Source organism: Bos indicus x Bos taurus, chromosome 17, assembly GCF_003369695.1.
Source record: "Bos indicus x Bos taurus breed Angus x Brahman F1 hybrid chromosome 17, Bos_hybrid_MaternalHap_v2.0, whole genome shotgun sequence".
Lineage (NCBI taxonomy): Eukaryota > Metazoa > Chordata > Mammalia > Artiodactyla > Bovidae > Bos > Bos indicus x Bos taurus.
Genome location: NC_040092.1, coordinates 58,532,251 through 58,540,504, shown reverse-complemented (window position 1 = coordinate 58,540,504; position 8,254 = coordinate 58,532,251). Strand labels below are relative to the sequence as shown.

The 8,254-nt window shown below is 40.7% G+C and overlaps 1 protein-coding gene across 1 annotated transcript in view; it reads right to left on the bottom strand.

The window, feature by feature from the left end:
• Positions 1-898: 898 nt before the first annotated feature.
• Positions 899-8,254, bottom strand: part of LOC113907807 (FRAS1-related extracellular matrix protein 3-like) — a 45,307-nt gene continuing 37,951 nt past the window's right edge. Inside the window, 1 exon segment of the mRNA XM_027567431.1 lies at positions 899-984. The gene's annotated coding sequence lies outside the window, so the exon portion shown is untranslated.

The window sequence follows — 8,254 nt, the reverse complement described above, 5'->3', positions numbered from 1 at the left end:
TTTTAATAAGAAAATATTATTTAGAGAAGATAAATTTACATGGAGTAATGCTAATCAATCATAGATTTGAATGATTATCAGAGTCACCTAACAAAAATAGTTAAAAAAGAAAAGGGCAAGGGAACTCTATGTAGATTTACTATCAATCTTGTTGTTATAGCCCTAACATTGCAGTTTTGTGAGCTCTCGAAAACAAGCATTTTATAAAGAATATATACGTATATAGAATGGCTGTGGTATGGAGATCACAAAGAAAGACAAAAATAGACGGTGAATGAGAACTCAATTGCACCACTCTTTTGTGACTAGGTACTTAATGACCTAGGATTATAATTCCAAATTACTAGCATTATAATCACACACACAAATGTTGTGTCTGAACTACCTTAAACAGGAGGTTATAGCAAAGGTAATGTGCTTTAGAATGCTGTCATACAGACTCAAAAGTATCTTTAGTGATGAAAAACATTATTCATGGCTGAAAATTCATAGGTGGAATTTGAAAAATCTGTCCCAGGAAATAGAATAAAAAAGCAAATGTTTTCAGCATTAGTAAATATATCGTGTTATTTTAAAGATTTTTCATATGCAAATTAAACTAGATACTATAATTAGACATTTGACTATTTCATACACATCCATCAAAATATATTAAACCAAGTTAGAAGCCTTGGAGGATGTTTCATTGGAAAACAGGTAGATTGGTATTTGGGGATTCTTCATAGGCAAATGCCAAATAAAAAATTCTGCTAGAGTAACTCAGTGACTTCTCTGTGTCCAGTTGAAAAAGATGGAGTTTCATGCAGTTTGTTTTCCTTTTGAGTTTAGTTGAAGCCCTAGAGTTAAACCCTCCTGGAGCTATTTATACCAGAACTTAAAATTAAAACTGAGTCCTCACCAATTGCAGTATGAAAAAAAGGCTGACACTTCCGATGATAATTCCAATGATACCAGCAATCAGCGCAAGAATAGCGATTACCATTTCTATAGGAGAAAAACAGAGGAGCAAATTATAAAAGTGTAAAGTAAATGACCACACAGCATATGTAAAATAAAGCAGGTAAAATCAGGGTAATATCGCTTTGTCTTTTTATAGGGGAAAGTGATAGTCCGCAAACAGTGTTGGGAAGGTAGCTCCAAAGTGGTAGCACAGAGTCTAAAACGAATCTGGACTAAGACAGGAAGGATCTGTATTTATTCTGGATGTACCCACGGTTGGCTAGAAAGCTGAAGATATATAACTTAAAATAAAAATGATGATCAGATTATATACTGCTGTTTCTAAAATGTTTAAGGAAATTGGAAATGCCTATTTTGGTTCTGAAAAGAGCATATTTTATTTGTTTTTACAATTTGTGTCATTGAAATAAGTAACACTCTTGTTTTTAAAATTAGCTAGTGGTTACCAGTGGGGAGAGGGAAGAGGGAAAGGCAATATGGGGATAGGAGAATAAGAGGTACAAGCTGTCATGTGTAAAATGAGCTGCAAGGATATATTATTGTACAGGGCTTCCCTGCTGCCTCAGACAGTAAAGAATCTGCCTATAGTGCAGGAGACCTGGGTTTGATCTCTGAGTTGGGAAGATCCTCCGTAGAAGGGAATGGCAACCCACTGCAGTATTCTGGCCTGGAGAATCCCATGGACAGAGGACCCTGGCGGGCTACAGTCCATGGTGTCATAGAGAGTCGGACACGACTGTACAACTAAGCACAGCACGTATATTGTAGAGCACACAGGGAATGCAGCCGTATTTTATAACAACTATACATGGAGTGTCACTTCTAAAAGTGTGAATCATTATATTCTACACCTAGAACAAATAATAATGTATAGTAACTATACTTCAATTAAATTTTTTTAAGCAAAATCAGAAAGAAAATAAACTTAAAAAAATAAAATTGATGCTTCTGTTCCAAGGCATTTAAAACTCTCAAAACAAAATGTTAAATGGAATGATCATCATTCTTTGTCAAATATTAACATACCTGGCTGTGTCGAATCAGGTTGAACTACTATCATTTGTCCTAAAAAGACAATATTGAAAATAAGGTCAGAAAACATATGTCATATTTAAAAAATACCCCTTTGGAATTAGACTGTCTAGTGGATTTTTGTTATTCCTTAACTGTGTTTAAAGAACTACATAGTTCATCTTTCAACAGTGAGTAAGTAAAATATATGAGGTGATGTGTCAGTCTTAACATTAATAATCCCAATATCTACTTTCAGCTACCCAACAAGTTTCCATTCATCAAGAATTAGTAAACTCCCTCATGCACTAAAGGGAAGGATATGAGAAACTATTTGAAGAACCATCTATGGACTTCCACAAGAAGCAGTGCATTTTTAAAAAATGTAAAAATAGTGATCAGAAAGAGATATATTGAGCTGTAATCCCACATGAACATCAGTCCAATCCTCAAAAAGAGCTGGACATGACTGAACATCCATTCAGTTAGAACTGGACATGGAACAACAGACTGGTTCCAAATCAGAAAAGGAGTATGTCAAGGCTGTATTCTGTCATCCTGCTTATTTAACTTATATGCAGAGTACATCATGAGAAACGCTGGACTGGATGAAGCACAAGCTTAAGTCAAGATTGCCAGGATAGATATCAATAACCTCAGATATGCATATGACACCATCCTTATGGCAGAAAGTGGAGAAGAACTCAAGAGCCTCTTGATTAAAGTGAAAGAGGAGAGTGACAAAGTTGGCTTAAAACTCAACACTCAAAAAAATGAAGATCATGGCATCTGGTCCCATCACTTCATGGCAAATAGATGGGGAAATAGTGAAAACAATGGCAGACATTATTTTTTGGGCTCCAAAATCACTACAGATGGTGACTGCAGCTATGAAATTAAAAGACATTTATTCTTTGGAAGAAAAGTTATGATCAACCTAGACAGCATATTAAAAAGCAGAGACATTACTTTGTCAACAAAGATCCGTCTAGTCAAGGTTATGGTTTTTTAGTAGTTATGTATGGATGTGAAAGTTGGACTATAAAGAAAGCTGAGTGCCAGAGAATTGATGCTTTTGAACTGATGAATTGATGGTGTTGGAGAAGACTCTTGAGAGTCCCCTGGACAGCAAGGAGATCCAACCAGTCCATTCTAAAGGAGATCAGTCCTGAATATTCATTGGAAGGACTGATGCTGAAGGTGAAACTCCAGTATTTTGGCCACCTGATGCGAAGAGCTGACTCATTTGAAAGATCCTGATGCTGGGAAAGATTGAGGGTTGGAGGAGAAGGGGATGACAGAGGATGAGATGGCTGGATGGCATCACCGACTCAATGGACATGAGTGAGTAAACTCCAGGAGACAGTGATGGACAGGGAGGCCTTGCGTGTAGCGATGTGTGGTTTCACAAAGAGTCGGACATGACTGAGCAACTGAACTGAACTGAGCTGAATGCTTTGCTAGAGTTAATACCCCCTTACCAGTCCACAATAATATTTCTTTTTCTGCTGTCTCCCAATTCCATTTTATGTCATTTGTTAAATTTACTACTAATAACATACTGCACTACATTCCATGACCTCATCAAAGACGTGATTACAGTGGGTCATTCTTTCGCCGCTCACTGTTTACAGGATTCATGGCATGTGTGCTGTGTGTGTCTGCAGTGGACCCATGAATGTTTCTGGTTTGACACTATCATGTGGGCTTAACACTGAAATCACTTTGAAAAGTAGATTATTTAACTGGATCCAGAAGTCCAGTAATGGGTTCTAAGCACTTAGCCTAATTTTCTTCTCTTGGTCTCCATCCTTCTGAAAACCCATTGCTTCCCTTTTTCTGTGTTTCCACTAGCTAATGATCCAAGAGCTATGCTGTCTTCCTTGAGACTTTACTTTCAATCCAGAGGACCCTGCTGAAACCCCACCTACAAAAGACCTTCTTCTTTTCTACTTTCAACCTGCTCTTCAAAGTCATCTTCTTCTCCATAGAAGAATAATCAGAGAGACAGTGAATGCCACCTGATCATCCTTATCTCAGGACCCAGATGGCTTATACTTTACTGGGCACGTATGATGTCTTGGGCTCTCAGTCAAGCAATTTTACACACATTTTCTTATTTAATTCTTAGAGAAACACTGTGAGATAGGTATAATGAGCCCCATTTTAAAATTAAGAGATGGAGACCCGTTGGAGAACTCAGGGCTCAATCTACTCAGGTCAGCACCTGGGACAGGGCCAAGCTCAGGGCTGAGTCCAGCCACGTTTGACCGTAAGCCCCTCTCACCACTGCACTACTGGGTCTCTTATACCTGGCCTACCATTTCATGCTCACATTCATCATTTATGTGTTTTTCTAGAATGTTTTAATGTCTTTAATCTACAGTAGTATTCTTGTCCAACATTCCAGAAGCGAGAGTTCCTCTAGAGGAGAGAGACTTTGACTATTTTGCTTTCATTTCTCGGTCTTTGTCAGTTTCCCTGCAGTAGTCAGTCCCATTAAGTCGAGCTGCATCATAACAGTGACTCCAGAGAAAAACTGTTTTAAAACATCAAGAAACCCCTTGTTTCTGTTTCAACAATTATATGCTCAGGAGTGAGTGGTGCTGTACTAGGAATGGCACTGGTCGAAGAAGGCACAGCTGTACGAAAGAGAAGTTGAGAAAGGGATTAAGGTTGAGGGAATGAGTGGACCACAGAGCACATCACACAAGACAAATTCATCCCACATCTCTCCCAGTGGCAGCTCCAGAATTTTTATGTGGCAGGGCCTTACAGGTGAAGAAGGCGAGCCTTGATTTCCCCATCTGTAAAATGATAATACTTCAAAATGTCATTGAGAGGACTAAGTTAGTTTAATATATAATTTGTGTGCCTTCACACACACACATATCAGTTAGTATAGTGTGTGGTTAGTCGCTCGGTCATGTCCGATTCTTTGTGACTCGTGGACTGTAGCCCCCGAGGCTCTTCTGTCCATGGGATTTTCCGGGCAAGAATACTGGAGTGAGATGCCATTTCCTTCTCCAGGGAATCTTCTCAACACAGCGTCTGAATTTGCATCTCCTATGTTGCAGGCGGATTCTTGACCACTGAGCCACCTGGGAAGCTCCACCTGACTCATTCAGATCAGATCAGATCAGTCAGTCAGTCGTGTCCGACTCTTTGCGACCCCATGAATCGCAGCACGCCAGCCCTCCCTGTCCATCACCAACTCCTGGAGTTCACTCAGACTCATGTCCATCGAGTCAGTGATGCCATCCATGTATATAAAAAATTATTACACAAATTAGGTATCAATTCAGTTTAGTTCAGTCGCTCAGTCATGTCTGACTCTTTGCAACCCCATGAATCGCAGCACGCCAGGCCTCCCTGTCCATCACCATCTCCTGGACTTCACTCAGACTCACAGGCATCGAGTTGGTGATGCCATCCAGCCATCTCATCCTCTGTCATCCCCTTCTCCTCCTGCCTCCAATCCCTCCCAGCATCAGAGTCTTTTCCAGTGAGTCAACTCTTCACATGAGGTGGCCAAAGTATTGGAGTTTCAGCTTTAGCATCATTCCTTCCAGAGAACACCCAGGACCAATCTCCTTTAGAATGGACTGGTTGGATCTCCTTGCAGTCCAAGGGACTCTCAGGAGTCTTCTCCAACACAACAGTTCAAAAGCATCAATTCTTCAGCACTCAGCTTTCTTCACAGTCCAACTCTCAACCATACCCTTGACTAGATGGACCTTTGTTGGCAAAGTAATGTCTCTGCTTTTGAATATGCCATCTAGGTTGGTCATAACTTTCCTTCCAAGGAGTGAGCATCTGTTAATTTCATGGCTGCAATCACCATCTTCAGTGATTTTGAAGCCCAAAAAATAAAGTCTGACACTGTTTCCATTTTTCCCCATCTATTTCCCATGAAGTGATGGGACCAGATGCCATGATCTTCGTTTTCTGAATGTTGAGCTTTAAGCCAACTTTTTCACTCTCCTGTTTCAATTAGGTATATGGTGTGACAAATAACTAGTATCTCTAAGTTATCCTTCATCATTTTGATGCAAAGGTGTAAAGTGTAATGTAAGAACAAGTGCTTTTCTCAATTGAAATATAGTTGATTTACTATAATTCAAAAAGAATTCAGTTATACACATACACACATACACACAGACATATATGTATATTTTCAGGTTCTTTCCCATTAAATTATTACTAAATATTGTATATAGTCTCCTGTGCTATACAACAGGTCCTTGTTGTTTATGTTTTTTACACATAGTAGTGTGCATCTGTTAAGACCAAGTGTTTTTAAACAATAACTAGATCATAGGAATGTTGAGGTTCAGCAACTATTGAGTTTAAAATCATGGAAAGAAAGATTTTCATTAGGAATCAATGAAGGTATATAAAAATAAAAAAGAATAGCTAATGAACAAAAATGATCTTTCTTTCTTAGTTAATGTTACATCTTACTTTATACCTTTCAGTTCAGTGCAATTCACTCACATTTAGGGCACACATTTATAACCCCTGTGGATACCAGTGAGCTTTTCTGAAACAAGCTTCCCTGGGCTCCTAGATCCCAGGTCTGGCACATTTTGAATCTCTTCCACACTAGAACAGGGCTCCGTACATGGCGGGTATTCAGTGAAATACTAGCTGTTGTAAATGTTTGGCCAATTTCCTTTCTTTTTTAAAAAGATCTTCTCATTTTCTTGAGATATAATCCACATACAGCAACGAATTGTTTGACTAGGTTCTTATGGAGAGACAGGGAGGTGAGTGTCTGGATCGCGCCTAAAATAAATGTACTGATGAATGAAACAAGCCACATGCAAAGGGGCATGCACGGAATGAGTGTAAGAATAGTGGAAACCTGCCTCCACAGCAGACTGACACAATATTTTGGATATTTCAATAACAAGCACACAATTTTACAACTACGAGAAAAAAAAATCCCAAAGTGAAAAACAAAAAAAAAAAAACCCCACCAAATTTAAAATTTTTAAGAAGTGCATGCATGCTAAGTCACTTCAGTTGTGTCCGACTGTTTGCGACCCTACGGACTGTAGCCCACCAAGCTTCTCTGTCCATGGGATTCTTCAGGCAAGAATACTGGAATGGCTTGCCATTTCCTCCTCCAGGGGATCTTCCTGACCCAGGAATCGAACCTGCATCTCTTGTCTCTTGCATTGGCAGGCGAGTTCTTTGCCACTAGTGCCAACTGGGTAGCTAAAAGTTTACCTGAAGCCATCTAGAGTTTTCACTGAGTGCAAAGATTGCACTACCCCGGGCTTTCTGCCTGTCTGAGTCCAGAGTTCCAGTGGTTAGTTAGGGAGGTGTGCTCAGTCTATGGGATGGTGCCCCCTCCTCTTTATGAACACCTACAAGACTCTGCCTGCCCCAGCCCCTGCCTGCCTCCCCATCAGTGCTTGCAACTTCACTCTCCTTTGGGGTCCAGGCATCTGGACAGCTCTTGGTTCCTCAAATGCAGCACACTCTTCTCCAAGCCCACACCTTTGTACCTAGTCTTCTCTTTGCCTGATATATCCTCCTGTCGTCCCCTTCTTGGCTGGCTATCCACTTTTCAGGTCCCAGTTCAAGGACATTTTTATTGGGAGGTCTTCTCTGACCTCCCCTACTTTTTGCTACTGCTGCTAAGTTGCTGCAGTCGTGTCCGACTCTGTGCGACCCCATAGATGGCAGCCCATCAGGTTGCCCCGTCCCTGGGATTCTCCAGGCAAGAACACTGGAGTGGGTTGCCTTTCCTTTTCCAGTGCATGAAAGTGAAAAGTGAAAGTGAAGTTGCTCAGTCATGTCTGACTCTTAGCGACCCCATGGACTGCAGCCTACCAAGCTCCTCTGTCCTTGGGATTTTCCAGGCAAGAGTACTGGAGTGGGGTGCCATTGCCTTCTCCGTCCCCTACTTTGGTTTAGGCTAAAAACTCCACAAGATCCCAGTGCTTAGCATAGTGTGTTAAAACTAAATGAAATCTTATGATTGTTTAGAATCCAGATGTTTTTCATAGGCCTTGATGGTGTGGATGAAAAAAAATTGCCTGCCGTATCAGTGAACAAAGGATGTTGCAGACACCATGCTTTCAGCCATTGCTGCCCCCACAGACTGTAGACCCTGAGGGGATTCAGGATGCAGAGAAGCAGGCTCAGTTCAGTTCTGTTGCTCAGTCTTGTGACCCCATGAATCCCAGCATGCCAGACCTCCCTGTCCATCACCAACTTCCAGAGTTCACTCAGACTCATGTCCATAGAGTCAGTGATGCCATCCAGCCAT